Here is a 20788-nt window from a genome sequence, read left to right on the forward strand (position 1 = left end):
TTCAGGCGCTTCGTTCAGTTGCGTATTGCTACGCGTGAAACAGCATAAAACGATGAATTTTATTATTCGTTGTTTATTAATATTGCGTCTATTTGAACGATTTCAGCGATCTAAAAGGCTTGAAAATACTTATTTTAGCAAAACCAGCACGTTTGAGGCTTTTAATCTTACGTTTTTAACTTATAAAACAACATAAAACGACAAGAATTTTGGTATTCGTTTTATTAATATTGTGTCTATTTGAAGACGATTTCAACTTGATCTAAATGCTTGAAAAGTGATTATTTTAGCAAACAGCACGTTTTGAGCTTTAATCTCGCGTTTAACGCGTAAAACAGCAGCATAAAACGACGAATTTTTATTATTCGTTTTATTAATATTGCTTCTATTTGAACGATTTCAACTTACGATCTAAATGCTTGAAGTATTTTAGCAAAACAGCGTTTGAGCTTTAATCTGCGTTTTAACGCGTAAAACAGCATAAAACGAGGAGGTACGTATTCGTTTTATTAATATTGCGTCTATTTGAACGATTTCAACGATCACAAATGCTTTGAAAATGATTATTTTAGCAAAACAGCACGTTTTGAGCTTTAATCTGCGTTTAACGCGTAAAACAACATAAACGACGAATTTTTTATTATTCGTTTTTTATTAATATTATGCTTCTATTTGAACGATTTTAACGATCTAAAATTAGCGAAGTAAGCGGCGCAGCGAAACAGCACGTTTTGAGCTTTAAACCTGCGTTTCGACGCGTAAAACAGCATAAAACGACGAAATTTTATTATTCGTTTTTATTAGTATTCACGCGTCTATTTGAACGATTTCAACTATCTAAGGCGAAAATGATTATTTTAGCAAAACAGCACGTTTTGAGCTTTTACCCAATCTGCGTTTTAACGTAAAACAGCTTATAAAACGACGAATTTTTTATTATTCGTTTTTAATAATATTTGCTTCTATTTGAACGATTTCAACGATCACAAAATGCTTGAAATTGCTTATTTTAACGCGTTAGCGTTTTGAGGCTTTAATCTGCGTTTTAACGCGTAAAACAGCAACGACGAAATTTTTATTATTCGTTTATTAATATTTGCGTCTATTTGAACGATTTTCAACGATCGCAAATGCTTGAAAATGATTATTTTTAGCAAAACAGCACGTTTTGAAGAGCTTTAATCTTATTTTAAGGCGTAAAACAGCATAAAAACGACAATTTTTATTATTCGTTTTATTAATATTGAAATACTATTTGAACGATTTCAACGATCTAAAATGCTTGAAAATGCTTTATTTTTAGCAAAACAGCGCGTTTGAGCTTTGATACTTAGAACTTTAACGCGTAAAACAGCATAAAAAACGATGAAATTTTTTATTATTCGCGCATTAATATTGCGTGTTTGAACGATTTCAACGATCCCAAATGCTTGAGAAAATGATTATTTTAGCCAAGAAACCGCGTTTTTTGAGCTTTTAATCGCAAGATTTTAACGCGTAAAACAGCATAAAAACGACGAATTTTTTTTACATTATTCGTTTTTATTAATGACACTTCTATTTTGAACGATTTCCAACGATCTAAATGCTTGAAAGTAATCAGCACATTTTTGTAGCAAAACAGCGTTTTTGAGGCTTTAATCTGCGTTTTAACGCGTAAAACAACATAAAAACGACGAATTTTTTATTATTATTCGTTTTATTAACGAAATTTACGCGTCTATTTGAACGATTTCGCTTGATCTAAAGGCTTGAAAATGCTTATTTTAGCAAATCAGCGTTTTTACAGGCTTTAATCTGCGTTTAACGCGTAAAACAGCATAAAACGACGAAGGTATTATTCAGACATTATTATTGCGCACGTCTATTTGAGACGATTTCAACGATCTAAAATAGCGAAAATGATTATTTTAGCAAAACAGCGTTTTTTGAGCTTTAATCTGCGTTTTCCAGCAGCGTAAAACAGCATAAAAACGACGAATTTTTATTATTCGCTTTTGTTGTATTGGCCCTATTTTGTACGATTTCAACGATCTAAAATGGCGAAAATGCTTATTTTAGCAAAACAGCACGTTTGAGCTTTGTCTGCGTTTTAACGTAAAACAGCATAAAACGACAAATTTTCATTGACCGTTTTATTAATATTGCGCGCCTATTTGAACGATTTCAACGATCTAAATACTTGAAAATGATTATTTTTAGCAAACAGCACGTTTTGAGCTTTAATCTGCGCGTTTAGCGTAAAACAGCAGCAAAACGACGAATTTTTTTATTGTTCGTTTTATTAATATTGCGTCTATTTGAACGATTTCAACGATCTAAAGGCGAAAATGCTTATTTTAGCGAAACCGGCACGTTTTGAGCTTTTAATCTGCGTTTTAACGCGTAAAACAGCATAAAGAAGCGACGAAATTTTTATTAATCGTTTTTTATTAATATTGTGTCTATTTGAGACGATTTCAACGATCTAAATGCTTGAAAATGATTATTTAGCAAAACAGCACGTTTGAGCTTTTAATCTGCGTTTTAACGCGTAAAAACAGCATAAAAACGACGAATTTTTATTATTCGTTTTATTAATATTGCTTCTATTTTGAACGATTTCCAGCTTGATCTAAAATGGCAGAAATGCTTATTTTAGCAAAACAGCACGTTTTGGGCTTTAATCTGCGTTTTAACGTAAAACAGCAAAACGACGGGAGAATTTTACATTATTCGTTTTTTATTAATGGTGCGTCTATTTGAACGATTTCAACTTAGCGATCTAAAATGATACTTGAAAATGATTATTTTGCCGTAAAGGCAGCGCGTTTTGAGCTTTAATCTGCGTTTTAACGCGTAAAACATAAAACGACGAATTTTGTATTGCGTTTTATTAATATTGCTTCATTTGCGGAACGATTTTAACGATAAAATGCTTGAAAATGCTTGTGCAGCAAAACAGCACGTTTAAGAGCTGAAAATCGCGGGAACTTTAACGCGTAGGCGCGCCAAAGCGACCAGAAATTTATTGCATTGCGTTTTTTATTAATATTGCGTCTATTTGAACGATTTCAACTATCACAAATACTTGAAAATGATTATTTTTGGCAAAACAGCACGTTTTGAGCTTTTTAATCTGCGTTTTAACGTAAAACCGGTTTGAATTTTTGTTATTCGTTTTAATAATGTTATTTATTTGAACGATTTCCCAACGATCTAAAATGTAGCGGAAATTGCTTATTTTTGAAAACAGCGCACGTTTTGAGCTTTTAATCTGCGTTTTAACGCGTAAAACAGCATACGCAACAACGAAATTTTTTATTATTCGTTTTATTATATTGCGTCTATTTGAGACGATTTCAACGATCTACGCTTGAAAATAGTTGGTTTCATTAACACGCGCTTTGACGCCAGACGCTACAGAGTGTCCTAAAAATGAGCACAAATCGACATTATTCCCATTTCAAAAAGTTGGCAGATAAGCGGCCTGTACGTGAACTAATACAAATTTTTGTGAGTTTCAGGCCGTATTATGGTTTAGAGACGCTCACCCATGACCCAGATGTAAACCAATATATTACTGCATACAAAAGTAGAATACGTGGAAGCACTAATTGCTATTACTCTAGTCTAAATTGTGGGACTCACGTATCTGTCGCATTCACTTGGAGTAGCACTGGAGCTGCACTAAAATCGCAAATCATGTCAGACTGGTCAATGTCTATCACTTGCCACTGTTCCGTCATTTATTTTAGGTTCAGCATACACTATCAGTATGTGCAGCCATTTTTCACCAGTCACTTATTATCCAGTATGGTATTTTTGAACTTATATCATTTTATTCGAATTTCCATGTATTCACAATTTGTATTTATACTCAAAGATCAATCGACTATTTATTTGTACTTTGCAGCTATAGTAATTTCATTTTGTAATCAGAAATACCGGTTTTTGATCGCATTTGTTATGTATATTACAAGTCTAAGCGATGAGTGAATTTTGATAACATTCTTCACTCAGCATTTGTATTTACACTGTAAGTTACTAAATTCATCAGATATATATCACGCCCCATGTTGATTCTCATCATTAGAAAATTCCATCGAGCTCGATACAGAAACATTTTTAACTAAACGAATTATTTATTTTGTATTTGATTGTTAGTATAACATAAATCAGTAGCCCTTGAAATATTTTGTTTTAATTTTATGTTTTCGTTTTAGTACAACACTCATTTGTGCCTAGAGTCCGATAAGCTGTACACTGGTAAAGCTTATAATTGAATTATTTTTCAGTCCAAATTTTGCTGTTTATAAGCTTGAAATTTTTTCTATTTATGCCGTACTACCTGTGACACAAGTGGAGCGACCAGCTTTGCGGTCGAGACACAACAAGAGCAAGGTTTTTGATCCTTTTCACAATTAAGTATTTTTAGAATTCTCAAATACTTATGCAGAAATTTTTCAATATTTTATAACAACTTTTTATTTTGCTATTTTTCCTTATGAATTAAAATTGCATTTCTCGAATTTCCGTTTTAACTATCCTGTATCTTATAGAAGTCGTAGATTAGACGCTGCGATCGATCACAATCTCTTTTTAGTTTACGAAAGTATTATTCGTTGTGTGAATAAAATGGGCAAAAATTAAAAAAAATGTCACTTTTATAATCTTAATCAACTAATTTGGTTGCTATCTCTTTTTGGATTTAAGCATTAATTATCACGAAACTCATCGATACAAAAGTTATCAAGCACACCCCCTTAATTTATGTATTTGATTGAGGGTGCAGAATTTTATTCATTATAGTCGAACAAAAAGTATTGTATTGATCCAAAGCCGGGTTTTCACAACTTAGCCAATTTGGTATCCTTTGGTTTACCAAATAAACAGTTTACAACTCTTCAATTACTCTGGTTCGTAGTTTCATTTTATTCTTGTCGTCTTTGAGCAAATCTATTTACAGTATTTATTATGAAAGTTGAACAAGAACAAAAATTAAAACGATTACGTCGTCAGGTAATAAAACAAATGTACCTATTTCTGTATTAAAGAATTCAATAAATATATATTTTTTACGAGCATCGCGCATTTTGTGGTGCGAACGACAAACAAAGGGTATACGTACGGTGCAGGTGCTTTGCATCAGAAAAGATATTAGAAACGATGCGTCCGGGAGCTTTGCCAGATCTTAACTTGTAAAGCCAGAGCAGCACAGCGTACAGCTGAAGATCGCCGTCTTGTTGCCAGGGGTAGATCTCTCATTCTCGTTGTTATGAGTCACATAATAGAAGCAATCAAATTCAAATATGGTGAAATTGAAGAGATTGAGAACAAATTAAAGTGGTAAAGTAGCAGTTTTAGCTTTATAGTTCAAAATTTGTCGATGTTTTTATTTAAATATTGTGCTTAAGATGGAAAGCAAAATTAACGCAGTCGAAAATACGATGTGCATGTGTAATAAAGATGAAGTCGATGACGCTGATGCAAAAGGTCAACTCCAAAGATTTGAGGGCAAACTCGAAACACAGGTCAAAACGGTATTGTGCAATTTTGGCAGATAATAAGAATTGCGGAAAGAGTGATGTGTCACTTTTAAAAGATAGGTTTGTTTCCAGATTTAAAATATTGTATATAAATACGCTTTCAATAAACATTTATGCAGGCGAATTGTTTAACGAAAAATATAACAAACTTGTGAAATTTGGCGGTAGGTAAGCGTCAGCTATTAGAAACAATGGATAGCGCAAAATCTGTGTATGACCATTGAAGAGTCTTTTGCAGAAACTGAATGCACTTTTGTCAAGTCAAAGATGTTTATACAGATCACGTAAGGGGTATATTTTGGGACTTTAAAATATGTTATTGATGAATATCGTAGTAAGATTGTTTTAAACATTACTTAGCAAATGTGAACGCCATCTTGATGCGCAAACACAACTCGGAAGTTTATGAGATCAAAGGTTGTAGTCATTATATTGCTTGAATCTTGCTTGAACGTAAAGAGAATGAGAAACGTGATCAGGCTGCTTAGGACGGTTAACAGCATCAGTTTGACTCATATAATACTTGAATGATTGATGAAAATACATTAGTGTAAGATTCATATTATTAAATACTTTAAATTCAATCGTCCATTTTGCACACGTTTTGCATTTTTGATAAATAGGATTTTTTGGTGAGAGCAAGATATAAGTCGCATTGCTACAATTTTTGTTAGAAAGGAAAAGTAAAATTTTTGCTTTAACTACGTAAACATTCTGAATGGAGAAATTGATACATTAACAGATGAAACTATTGAACTACAAAAGAAATAGGTAATTTATTAATAGATTTATAAAATATTTAGAGTATAATTGCTAATACCTACATATTAGGTACAACGAGAACTTAACAGAAAAAGAAAACGAACATCAAGCTGTAACCTGAAAGAGCTGGAAAACGTAAGCTTCTTGGCAGCTAAAGAGGAGAGTAGCAATGCTGAAGTAAACCTGGGCAATCAGGAAATAATCTTAAAAATAGTGTAGGCTGAGGAGTTGGAGAATACGTTTTGGGAATACTTAGAAGTATTGGTCTTCCACTTACATTCATAATTTATTAGGTGATTTAAACCAATAATATTTACAACATTTTAAATAATATAGATAATATATTTCAGATGAAAGCATTAAAATTTCAGTTGAAATATACACTTACATATAAATTTTTATTGGAAAGTTAGCCGGTTTGAAATTACGGGCACTAAAAAGAGCAGTGGATGGGAGCACCAATTCGAAAATCATTACACTAATATTACTTACAGCACATTATGACACATAATTTAGATATAGTTAAGAAGGGAACACAGTGATGATGCGTAGTTTACCTATTATTGATTTGGGGTTTGTTCTTGTTGTTCGTTCTTTTAAGAAACTGCTTGGTAGAGTGGCTAAAATAAATATAAATTGCAGCCAAAAAATTTTTGTGGTTCTGCGATTTTTCAAACACTTACGATAAATCAGATATCTTTGAAGCGCGTGCCCTTTTATTTTGTTTTACGTTTGGCTCTAAAAGTGATTACCCAGCCGACACATTACGCCCCAAAGAAAACGAAATTATGTAGGCGTACTTAAAATTCATTGTAGCGTTCCGTCGTGGTGAAACACATGCCGCTTTCGGTACCGCGGGCGTTTGGCGTGCAAACACGGTTACATAGACGAGCTAAAATTGTTAACAGAATGGTAATTCAGGCAATGTGACTCCTTTGTTTCAAGCGCGATGACATGATATCGAACCAGACTGTATAGTCTTTCTAAAACTTTTAGGTACATACTTTATAGCCTCTCCTTTGGCCAGAAACGCCAATACGAACACTCAAAAATGAGCGCAGACTTCGGGCTAAGCTTTGGCCCATTTTGCATCTTCCGGGACAATTTGGGTAATGGCTGAAATTGAGGTAACAGTTCGCTGCGAGATAGTCGCTCTGAGAACGCAACGAAGGCAACAAGGAAGGCGAATCGAAATTGGCAATTCCCGCGATCGCAGTGAACAATAAATAAATAAGTACCATTACTTTCAACTCTGGTGGAGTCGATAAGAAATGTTAACGCAAACCACTCGGCACAAACAGGGAATATAATTGGCGCGTCGGTAGAGGATCTGAAGTTTTCATCGAAAGAAATCTGCTGTTCCGCAGTTAACAAGTCTTCAAATAAAAAGCAAGAACCAGTGGAAAAAGACTATTGAACTTTGTAGAGATCATCAGCACGAGAATCATCGTCAGATCAAATCCAGGCGCAGAAGAAACTGGACCTGCAATCCAGGAGTTTGTGGTCATTCAAACATTGAATAAACCATCAATCGAGGACAGCGGAAGATTTGCGTTCACCAGTTCATCTGCTCCAAGTTGCTTATGTCTCAGTACGCCATCTGAAGGGTGATTTTGAGAACATAAAAGTGTATACGGCAGGTTATCAAAAACCTTTTCAATCCTGGGCATTTCACGAACATTTGGAAAACTTAATCCCAGAATTGATGATATACATAGATTCAGGAAGGTTTTAGATTCAGGAAATCAAGTAGCAGAAAATTCAAAATTGTTTCAGATGCCGAACGAATTCAAACCAGAATGCGCAATGTGTGCCCGGAATTTTAATGGCACAAACAGTTTAGTCGAAAGGATTTCTTAGTTGCGCCGAAGCATCGATTGCTTAACACGTTCGTTGACGCTTGATCGAGACGCTTCATTGTATTTTCATGTAAATCCATTTTAAGCAAACTCACCAGGAATGCACAGATCGCCGTGAGGCGACAGGGAGTTCAAACACAACAATATGAGTTAAAGAAAAAGCATTTGTTCGTAACTTTTAGTGACCAAGAACGAAGCGCCTTCCTCATACGCAGTATGAATTAACGCACAAAACAGACGGGCGAAACCGGGTACGTATTTTACGGTAGAAGTAATAAGTATTCAAAATCTACTATCGTCGTATCTGAACGCGCATAGATAAAGCGAAATATTGCTATAAGGTAAAGGCTAACACGTAAGCTAACTGCAAAACCTTTGTGAATTTGAAAAGGCCATTTGGGGAGCTCAATTAGAGCCGTGAGACCGAAAGTATGCGAAGTAGCATTACAGTACATTAGTAAAGAGCAATGTACGCTATTACATCAAAACCTGTCAAGACAATACACGGCGCTGGTACCAAAGTAATCGCACTGGCAATTTCAACAGATTTACAGCACTATCAAAACTATAAACGACCTTTGCGGCTCAGGGTAAAGTTGCCAGCCCACGAGAGACCGCGCAATGAGCGGCAAACCGGGAACACTCCCGAGCGGCCTGAAACGTTTTTAAACCAAATCCGAATTATAAACCGTCGAGCCGCGGGTACCAGCACTCGTCAGTGGTACGCCGTACAGCAATTTCTAAAACCAAGGCAAGGGTTTTACAGAACGCAATACCACTGACATCGAATCGAAAATTTGGGCTGCGTCTAAGCTTTGAGATATGTTTCGCGGAACCTCACGACGAAAGGTAACTGAGCAAAATTCAGCACGATGAAAATCAATTTCGAGCAAAATGCAAAGTAGAATTTTCAAGTACTGGCCTCAGGCAAGAGTAGCAGAAGTAACAGGTAGGCAATACGAGTAGGCTACTGCGCATTATTCTTTGCAATGTTTAAAATTGCTGGCGGAGCACAGGTTCAACAACTTCTTTTTATTGGTCTGACGTGACAAATCTTTCAAAAACGATAATTTGACCCGTTTATCTACATTTCCAGTGCTTTCTCTATATTATACATCAATTTTGGCCAAATGCCAAAAGTTTTAAAAAGATAGGCCGGAATTCGCGAAATTCAGTTTGTTTCATTTCGCCTTTATTTTAAGGACTTCATTGGCATTGATGGTGCGGGTATATTTAACCAATTAATGTAAAGAACAAAAAGTTGATAACGCAAATGCCGAGAATTCCCAAATTTAAATTTATCAGAAAATCCAGTAAAAATTGAATAGCACGAGTTCAACTATAGAACAGAACAAATTATTAGAGTCAGAACAGAGTATCAAAAGAAGAAGTGGTATGTAATTATTGAAGCGTAAAAGTAGCAATTGCGAAATTCAAGAATAATAACACAAAAGAAAGCAGCAATTGCAATGCATTAGTCACGCGACGAATCCAATAAGGACGACAGTGCCAGTGGTCGACTTCACGCAGCGAAGCCATTAACCGCGGAATTGTATGAAGGGAAAACTTTATACACCGGAGAATTTCATAACTTAAATTGTGTTTAAAAGACAATATTCAAGACATACCAAAAATCGAACAGGAGTGCCTTAGACCCAGAGAGAAGGGTAATATATTGTAACTAAAAATTAGTAAAAGAATGTTTAGAAGACATATTCCTGTGAGGATAACCTCTAACATTTTCAGAAACAAAGTTAAACACAGGAAATAAAAAACTCATGACGAAATGCCGATTTACTTACAAATCATTTTTTGAACACTTATTTGTCCATAAGCAGAATTTTGAAGCCAAAATTCAAAAATGTTGAGTCAAAAATCATTCAACCAAGTAGCTTCACCTCCATGGTCCTCTCCCATCTGGATAGTGGGCGCGAGCAGAGAAACAAAAGTGGCGCGTTGTAGTCCGATTATGAAATAAGTAGAAAAACTATTGGCGGAAAAATAAGAGTAATACTTTACTGCAAACGTACGCGGATGGGTACGGCTAGGGCGATGTGAAATATTTTTTCAGCACAGGCGTTTTAGCCTCAGGTTTCCATCAGATCGAAATGAATCCGCGCGATTTCGGAAAAACCGCACAATGTAGCAAGAGAACCGGACATTTCAAGATACCTAAAATACCGTTTGGACTTAAAATGCACCAGCAACACTTTTCAAAAAGAGTCATGGATAACATATTCTACAAAAGAATTTAAGAATGAACTATCAAACTTGTCTATATGGACGACATAATCATTTCCAGTGTTTTCTAGGAACATATTAAAATTTGCGAAAAGGCATTCGATCGTTTTACGGCGCTGAATTTAAAATTCAAATAAGACAAATCGGAATTTTTTTGGGAAAGGGTAAACTTTTTAGGACTTGTAGTAATACTACATCGGGGAATACACCCAGCAGATAAAAATCAAGGCAATAAAGAAACGTTTCCTGTGCAAAAACTCAGAAACAGTTAAAGGCTTCCCGTTTTGCTAGGGATACTATAGAAAATTTATTAATAACTTTGCCACAATCCTGTGAGCGCGCTTTCAATGTCTCAGAAAAATACCAAAATATCACGCCTTAAGTGAGGAATATGAACTGTATTGAAAAATGTAGAAATCTACTTGCAATGAACCCAATTCTTTAGTACCCACAGTTTTACTCAAAAACGCTTCCAATCTCACTACAGACGCGAGTATTAATGTAGCGATAGGCGCCGTCCTTTCACAAGGAACTATAGGAAAGATCTACCTGTAGCATACTGCATACTCCAGAACTCTAAATGAGTCAGAAAAATTACTCCAACTATTGAAAAAGAACTTTTGGCTATCGTTTTATGCAACAAAAATATTTTTAGACCATACTTATATGGGAAGAAAATTCAAAATCATAACGATCACAAAATAAATACAATGGTTATTTTTCGCTAAAGGAGCCAATTTAAATTAGTTAGATGGAGATTAGGAAGCTCGAGGAATACGGTATGACATTTATTTTCAAAAGGAATACCCATTAGTACAAGCTTAACTGACGGCTTGCTGTATGCGGAAATACGAAGAAATTAATTGAATGAAGAAAAGAAACGAGGATAGCACTTGAAAGATATATTTGAGTACATGGACGCATTTTATAAAAGGAATTGAATCAACCAAAAAGTTTCGGAGTCGGTAATAGTAAATTATGATGAAAATTCAGTTGAGAGTGATGAAGAAAAATAATTCAGTATTAGCAATTCAAAACCTATCATTCAGTCAAACCTTGACCATTCCTAATCGGATTTGAAGAACCAGAAAATGTAATACCAATAATAGACATTTAATGAAAGGATTCAGGAAAATAAGTGAGAGTTCATACAGTAAACCATTCAGCCCAAAAACCAAAATTAATGACCATTTCCAAAACAAATTTTAGACTCTGGTGAGATTGGCAAGGAGAATTCGAGACGGAAATAATAAGTTTCCTTACAAAATACATTGTACTTACAGGATTTTTATACTACATCCATTTTAAACCGCCGGAAATGTATTATCAATTTTTCAAGAAAATAGTGGAAAACTTTCCGGAAATTTGGCCTATTGTAAATTCCTTTTGCGTTAGGAACAAACTTATGGAGTGTTCGCAGAAATGTAGAAGTTTCAGGCTATTACAGAGATATCACATGAAAGTAAAACTAATCGCATAGAGGCATAAATGAGACAGAGAGAGCCGAATTAGGCAAATTTATTGTGGCCGGGATGAGAATTCAGTTCAAACATATATAAATTCATGTGACATTTGTCAGAGAACCAAATACGAAAGGGTACCAATAAAACAGGGAATAAATATTACACCAACTCTACAAAGCCCTTTGAAAATAATACACTTAGATACTACAAAGAATTGGAAGGAAATATTATTTCTTACGATCGTGACAGTTTTTCCAAATTTGCTCAAATACAAATTGCCAAGTTTAAATTCATTGGAGCATAGTTTCAGAATTAATTCAATTCTTTTTCATGTTACGGGTACCGAAAAGGATCGCAACGTACCAGTACGGGTTTAAAAACACTAATTTTGAAAAATCTTTTTAGCCCTACACCGTTGAAATTCATTTCACCACTCCTGAAAATCCACAGAAATCAATGGGCCAGATTGAACGATTACATACTTTTCTCTTAGAACATATCAGTTACTAAAGAACAATTTCGAGATTCAATTGAAAACCAAACTTTGTACGCAATTCCTTTTATAACAATACCATTCATTCAGCAACCAAACGAACCTAATGACGCAGATTTTGGACACTTAAATTTGGAAGACCCGTTTGATATTGACTGTAACATTTCATTGAGCAATTACGTTCAAAAATCATAAAAGAACAAGGTTGAAAAACTACTATATCAGAAAATCAATGAAAAGCTGCGAAATCAGAGGCAAGTTGCTACAAAAATATATAGAAAACATTAATCAGCCAATATTACGTGAAAATGAGGGCATTCTATCAAAAGGTTGCAGAGAATACAAAATTTTTGAAATAAATTTTAGAAAAAGAACAAATCGATACAATACCGTCCGGAAAGAATCTAGTAAAACAACAAAGCATTAACACCATATTAGAAATATTAAAAAACCAGTCAAAATAATACAGGACGTTCTCCTACGGGTTCGCCCTCCCTTCTGGCACTGATCACTATAGCACCAGCGCAGATAGAAATTAAAATTTTGCAATCCAATCACCAGTTGTTACCAATTCATTTCAGCCCGGCAAAAACTACAAAAATATCATCATACGATTTATACATTATTACAATGTATGGGTGATAATCAATTATTTCAGGAAGAGCTAAATACTAGAGTCAATCAGATGTTGGAGACCTGCATTACTTGGGAATCCGCATTACGAATCCAAGCTTGGGTAAATTACGTAAAAAATCATTTACAAATATACAAAATACTACTATTTCCAGAAGAAACCGTAAAATAATTCAAACAAAAGAACTAAACGAGTCTGAAGAGTAGTACTTTGGGCTCAGTCACTTAAAACAATATCAGGCAACCTTGACAGTAATGGCGAAAAGGTACGGTAGTTAAAATCTAGAATCAAAGAATCAAAAAGTAGAAGGTAATAATAGTCAAATTCAGGATCAATACACACTATCAACAGAATTATGAATAAATTTAATAAGACAATTTGCAACGATAAGTAGAAACGAAGTTTCGCTGGAGTACTTGCAAAGAGCTGAAACGCATCTAAAGAATCAAAATTATGAAAAAATCGGAAATTCATGATAAGAATTACATTAAATCAGCTACATCTGATGTACCAAACAATTGAGCACATGCTGAGTAATTTGGTCACCGCCTAACTTTTCAAAATTAAGACTCATGCACCCAAGTATCATTTTCAACAAGTAAGGTTGTATACCTCATTTACCTGCAAAATTTAGAATCGAGAGAGCAATCTTAATCAGTTACATTTGGGGTTTCACACGAAAACGTAATCAATTATTCAAATTAATAACGTTAAAAATCATATAACGTAACTAGAGATAGTGTTCATTCTGATACCAATGTTCGAAACACATCATTCGACCTATATAAATTTACATACATCCCAATTTTGGCTACAAGACAATACCTTCCGAGTAATTCTTCCTAAACCAGATATTTATTACTTGCGAAATCTGGTAGCTCTCACGAATCTGAAGATTGTCAACTTCTAGACGGAACGTACTTTTGCAAACCAACGATTGGCACAGAACGTGCAAAAGGACGAATTATTGAGACAAACATAACAGGAAACAAAATCTATCAAATTGTATTGCAACACGAAATTGAAATCGTGGAACCTGGGGTGTTTTGGGAAATAGAGACGCTTACGGCATATTGGGTATTATTTGCACCATATGCCTGAACTAAAGAATAAAATTTGTCCGAAGAAGGGGAACTTTCAATCTGTCGGGGACATTCTTCTTCGACCTTCAGCCACCTGCCAGTTCGAGTTTAACAGAAGAAACAATCGGCGATCATTACGGAGGGCAATAGCCAGCCCTTGTTCATTTAAAATTTCAGCAGCCTCCTGATACTATCAACCAGGCGGACTGGGAAGCCGTAAATATTGAACCAATAAATGGCCAATGAAATTAATGATTTAAAGGGCAAGAGCAAAATGGTCCCAGATCATCCATTCGATCAAAAACCAGCTCACGTTATACCCAGTATACATATCATATTGCTCGGTATAATCATCACCATTGTCATCGGACACCCTAGCGCCCGACGATGAAAACCAGCAACGGGCAATCTACCACGAGACATCGAACTCCAAAGAAGTCCAACTTCCTCCGGATTCCCTCGAGTTGACTCTGTGAAGGGAGGAGTTATATGAACAGAACCCGATGACCGCAACAAGAATCATTTTTATTGATTAAAGACCTGTCCATGATATTTTATTTTCAAAGCGCAGTAATTGTGGCCTAAACGTAATTGTCAATTTCTAAATTCATTGTCTCAAAAGTCACCTAGTAAAACTTTCACTGTTTCGTTTGCGCATCTTCTGCTAATATTTATTTTAAAACATAGTGAGCCATATAAATGGGGGCGCAGACCTGGAACCCGCAAGCGGTATTGTATCATCCAAGTTCGTTGAATAAACAAGTGAAAGTTAACAGTTGTTGAATCGATCATCAAGAACCCACTTAACAAATCTAAGAAAACCAGCAAAAGTGGAATCAAAGTCTTAAACCCAATTCACAATCACGTCTTGTTCGAACCAATAAATAAAATAAGAATTATATTTAACAACTCGATAGGTCGATAGCAGAAATCGTTAATATAAAACCGCTCGACACAGGCGGGGAATATGTTTACATAGCGGGAATTTTTGAGTACACTAACATTGTTTTCGTTTTCTTCTTTACGGTATCAATTTTACACCAGAAACCTGTATTTTGTTGTTCACCCGGCGTACTTTTGCCGCGCGATGCGGTTTTCTGCGTGAATTTGTACAGATTCAATCATCCCGACGACCTAGTTAAGTTTCTATTCACCGGTCAGTACGTTTGCATTCCTCATTGTGGCTCTCCATGTATTTTGGGTATTTTTAATAAGTTAGTCGCGTAATATTTTTTAAACATTGAATTTCGTGCTTGAGACCGTATTTGTATAGTAATATGTGGCTCATAATTTTCCGGACCAAAATGATCATAAAGCGCGGATTAATTCTTTTGCTTTGGATGTGGTGTGCGGGCGGTTATCGTACGTGAATGGAATTTCTGGTGAAAGAAATAGATTATGTAAGTTGAACGGCTAATATTCGAGCCTTTCAGACGGAAGAGCGCACTTCAAGTGCATTAGGGGCTATAAGACGACAGACGCCCTTTTTTAAATAAGTCATCATTACAAGAGTTTTAGACGTCGGGTGTGCGGGGGTTGTTCGAAGATTTTACTGACTTTTATTTTGCTTATGAATTTTGATATTTTTGCCGATTTAACTGATCTTTGGCATTTCTTGTTCCATTGGAATTATCTAACTGCCAAAAGAGTCCACTTTATTATTATTTGTATTAACATTCTACAGTAACTTTAGGTCACAATAAAAGTTACATTTTATAGCTATTACAATGCAAAGCTAAATTGAATGGTCCAGTTGATTCTCTTTCTCGTTTCATTACACGGGACTTGTCATATTTTCTTGGAGGAGATGTTTAATTTAGAGTCAATCATCCTTCCCGGATTTTTTGCGCAAATGGATTTGTATTTTTGTGTTTTGTGATGTTTCTGATCTTCTCGTTTTACCGCTACGCGTGTATGGAGTTTGTTCTTGCTCAAGTAGAATACAAAACAATAGTGAATTCTTATTTAAACTAACGCTGGTTTAAATTTACATTAGGTAATGGAAGTGAACAGGACGTCAGACTGCGCGGAACCGTCAGAAATCAATTTTGCGTCTTCAGTGGATCCAAAGGAAAATGGAAAATTCAGGAATATTACAACACTAGAAGTAATTGATAAATGTAAGTGATGAGTATTATACTGTTTTCACACGGAACGACTGGAAGTTGATGAATTACATTTTAACATATGTTTCTCTAGGTTTAACTTCTTAACGCGATCTCGAAAATCTGGAATCAATTTCAACATCTATACATTGTGTGAAATTAAATAATTTTAAATTCTTATCTAATAGAGAATTTTCCAAACTTTCATAATCTTTTAATCCGTTTTGCCGCTAGCTCTATTCATTTTAAAGATAGTTATTTACCAACGATATTCAAAAAAATGACACGTACGGGTGTACAGTAAACTACAGGAATAATAAATTATTTATATACTTGTGGAAGAGTGATTTCTCTTTTTCTCAATCTTATGACATCCAAAGCCAATAGAATTCTTTTCTTATGCCGAAATATTGAGAGAGTAAGAAGTAGATTTCGGTGGCCCATGTCCAGTTATTTCAGCATTGTGAAATTTCAGTTTGGTCTTTTCAACTTCACGAGTTTTATCGAATTTACGTTTTAGTAGTATAAACAACTTTTTTGTTCGACTGGCGCGTATTACCGCTACGTACCAGCCCAATACCTGGCTTGGCAGAAGCGCGCACAGCAGTCGTTTCGAAAGCGCGTGGTCCCGCAGACGGTGTCTCTCTAATCGCCATGCGTTTTGGGGTTTTAATTGGATTAATCGTCGTGTACATCAGCAGTATTCACCAATGGGCGTAATGGCCTGTTCATTAAACAATCATTTGTGGCCTTTAGGTTCCTTAAATAAAGAATAGGAGTGTCCATTAATCTGTGCGTGTGTTTTCCAGTTTGCTAGAATATATTCAGGATATAAAATCCCTCATCAATGCATAGGTAGGTGTGTAAATTATTTTTTTTACGGAAATTTACGCCGGTTTAACTTAAATTGATTATTCTATTTGAGGTGATATGAAATTTACATGTCTCATCTTGGAATTACAAACACGTGGTTGCATTTTTATCAGAATTCTTAATCGCGTATCCAAAAATAACATGCTTGATTTAATTATTGCAAGCATTGTTTTTAAAAATTATCTCCGGATTATTAAAATGACAATATTCAAGTGGTCGACCACGCTCGCTTTACGCAAATCGGTAAATCGGCTCAGCCATCTTTCGCTGAACACGTGAATGTTCTTAATCGATTTGCACTCCTTGCTTTATCCATTAAATTAAAAAGTTTCTTGTTGACCTAGTACAATGTTGTATGTTGAATAGTTTTTCATTTTCATAGTCTCCGTACATCTTAATATTTGAATGTTTTCCGCCGGATATTCTATCGAATTTATTATGATGCTTCACTGCAAATCAGTTACTTTATGCAGTTGATGCATCAATTATTAAATATACATTCACAATATGTTAAAATGTAAGTGTTTTAATTTTGTAGCACCATTTTGCTCAATTGTCCGATGATTGTCGGGTAAAATCTCTGATTTTATATTAAAATATTATTGTGTATTTGTAAATTTCCCTTTTCATGTTGTGAATATTAATTCCCTTTATAGTTTCTAAAGGTTTCTTTTTGTAAGACCATGTATATTAGTTTTCCTAACACCACCTAGAAAATTGTCTTTATTTGTGAGTTCCGACTGTTCTTTGTTTTGAACTTGGGATTTTCTTTCTGGTACACCCTGTATATTCATTTTCCTTCGTGTCCGTGAAAGATTTGCTTCAACTGTTGTTTTTAAAATTTTCTTTTTTACACTTTGAATTTTCTTTCTGAAACACCCTGTATATTAGTTTCCCTGTTCGTCGAGTGAAAACGAGCGACGTTTGTAGTGTTTAGAGTTTTGTGTTTGCACCTTAAATTTTCCTTTCGGAACACCCTGTATATTTGTTTTATTTCCAATCACGTAGAAAATAGGCTAATTTCATTATCCCGGTCGAACTTTACAAAGTAGTACTTGCTTGCATGTGCGCGGCTAAACAAATCGTAAGACCTGCTTCACTATGGCGGCCCGTTTTCTGTTGACTATAAATAAAAATTAAAACTTAAAATTTAAACTTGTAATCTATTGTTAATAAATAAATAGTAAGATATATTCACTTCTTTGATTTGTGTACCCCTTCTATCATTGCAGGAACAGGTCTCTAAGAGAGTTCCCTCTCTCAGGGGATGATCCCCACTATAAAAATTGTTAAGGTAACCTGTATGATTTGTGTACTCCTTCTTTCATTTCAGCTACAGGTCAGAACTTGTAAAAATATTTCTTAGTGTCACCTCTCTTGGGACGACTTAAAACTTAGAAATATTTGAACAAGACCTTATATGGATTGTCCTTATAAGGAGTTCCCTCTCTCTGGGGGTGATCCCCCACCATAAAAATTGTTGATATGCCTAAGAATCCTGGGGATGAAGCGTAGAGGCATCGTAGCTGTAGGATGGGCCGGGAGCAATGGACGGATCGAAGCTTTGACTGTCTAACGACACGTGCCAAAAAATTTAAAAATCTCATCCACTCCTGTTCTCTTTCTTCTATCTCCTCCTCTTCTCTACTCCGGTCTTTTTTCCTTCTCTCTTCTACTCTTCTCTGCTATTCCTTCCTTCTTCTACTTCTCCAATTTCTTTGTTCTCCGTTTCTCCACTTACTTTTCTTACTTCTCATATATTCTTATAGCTTTCACTTGTATTTCAATTCCTCTTATATTTTATTTGAGTCTACATATGCAACCCAAATTTCACCTGTTATTTTTATATTTGAGAAAAATGCCTTCTATACCTGAGATTCGATCCGCGACTACTAGCATGCCAGCAGGTGCACGTCTCCACTCGACCACCGAGTGCTTTTATCATTGTTATTTGATTCTTCTATTTATGATTCTACTTTATTCAACTTTTTAAAAACAACAACACAACACAAACAACAGCTATATATTGAACATGCTCGACTCACTTAAGATTTATATGGAATGTGATTTAAGACATCAATCCTGCAAACGACAAAGGGGAAACCAGAAAGAAATATGAAGAAGTATATAATATTACATTATGTTCTATTAGCAACATTAAAAACTCCATACATTTATTTAAAATCGGAAATCATAGACAGCTCTTAAATATCCTGAAAGTAAAACTTGCCTTGTAATACGCACATCTTTAACATTTCTGCGACGGAAGCGGTCGACTCCTTGGCACAAGTGCTCCTAAACTTCTTCTACAGGCACCAACATAAATAAACACACAACACAAAGTGCAAGCAAACACTAAAATACAAACAACTATAATACAATACAAAACATTTACATATAAAAACGAATTCTAGGTGGACAGTACAACAAACATGTATGTACATATTAATACATAAGACAATACAGCAAAGTCATATACACAATAAAATGAGTTCTCAAGTTCTACATATACAATTACATAACATAAACAGTAATCAAGGAAATGTGCTCAAGAGGATGACACGCACAAAACAAATCTAGAATTAAATTAAATAAAGTGAAGTTTTACTTGATATTACGTACTTCTTTGTTCTTTCGTCCATAAAGAGCTAAAGTGCAAAAACACGATTTCGCAAATTGTAAATAGAATTGATGATATGCACTTCTTTACTATTCCACGCGAATGTTTAATTCACGTTACACAAATAAATTTAAAATCGACTCCAGTAAGTATCTATATGCACCGAAACATATCCGATGGACACCACGCGCGCACCGTGAAGAATTACTAATGATCAAAACACGTGCGCACCACGCGGCAGTGCACAGCCGACCAAGTCGGACTGCAGGAAAAAGAATTGACAAGCAACCCGCAATTGGAGGGGCAACCTTCTCTCTTCATACGGCAAAAATACGATAACAAATATATCGCAACACAATTTAACAATTCAAGACAAAATTTATTTTGAAGAAAAGTCTTTAATAAACGTATTGAAGTAAAATACCACTTTTATTTAATTGCTTCCCCTTGTATTAAACCCAAATGTATTCAGTGGAATCCCGGTAATCCGGACCCGGCTTGATCCGGCACACCTTGTAATCAGACATGGTCATATGCCATGTTTGTACTTTAGGATTTGTAATTTGTCGAATTACAAGGTACTTTTTTGTAAAAAATTCCGGACTGTAAGGGGTCTTAGGCACTTTTCCATAATCCGACAAATTCGCTCATCCGACACTGTCCTGCAAAGTGATTGTCGGATTACCGGGATTCCACTGTATATGAAAATTGTAAAAAATCAATACTTACAATGACAGAATGGTTGTAGTTTCGTTTGCCCGCTAGACACCTAAAACAACCGAAAACAACAATTAGCACATCGAAGCACAAAAATAACATTTTTGCAGGTTTACCGTGTGCTAGTCACACAAATTAATTTTGAAAAGGATAAACAAATTCATTAATTTCAATCTGATAAAAGAATCGTTGTCCTACAACATTTCTTTCGTCCCCTAGAACGACACGCCGCAAAAAAAATTAAAAATCCGAGCCACTCCTGGCTGTTGTACATAAAATACATATACTGTTCAATATTCGCATTTAATATTACTTCAAATTATTATAAAAACAATAAGATTGTATCTGTAACATTTGAAAAAGTTGAATAAAAGTAAATTTTTACTTGATGTTCCTTTCTTCTGAAGTTAA

The 20788-nt window shown here is 35.0% G+C and overlaps 1 protein-coding gene and 1 long non-coding RNA gene across 3 annotated transcripts in view; one reads left to right on the forward strand and one right to left on the reverse strand.

Annotated features, from left to right (window-relative positions):
* Positions 1 to 4226: 4226 nt before the first annotated feature.
* Positions 4227 to 16377, forward strand: LOC135792484 (uncharacterized). Its single transcript, XR_010548332.1, has 3 exons — positions 4227 to 4248; positions 16059 to 16182; positions 16262 to 16377. It is a non-coding gene; the product is annotated as an uncharacterized lncRNA (long non-coding RNA).
* Positions 16378 to 20018: 3641 nt separating this feature from the next.
* The window catches only part of LOC135792664 (uncharacterized), a 72914-nt gene continuing 72144 nt past the window's right edge, over positions 20019 to 20788 (reverse strand). For both annotated transcript variants that reach the window (XM_065303324.1, XM_065303323.1), the window contains 2 exons: positions 20390 to 20429; positions 20019 to 20322 (listed from right to left, as the gene is read on the reverse strand). The gene's annotated coding sequence lies outside the window, so the exon portion shown is untranslated. The remainder of the gene's footprint in view (positions 20323 to 20389; positions 20430 to 20788) is intronic.

This window comes from Atheta coriaria, unplaced genomic scaffold, assembly GCF_025399875.1.
Source record: "Atheta coriaria isolate IRGN ID8LTWV9N9 unplaced genomic scaffold, Caltech_Dcor_3.1 hic_scaffold_5_pilon, whole genome shotgun sequence".
NCBI classification, from domain to species: Eukaryota; Metazoa; Arthropoda; class Insecta; order Coleoptera; family Staphylinidae; genus Dalotia; species Dalotia coriaria.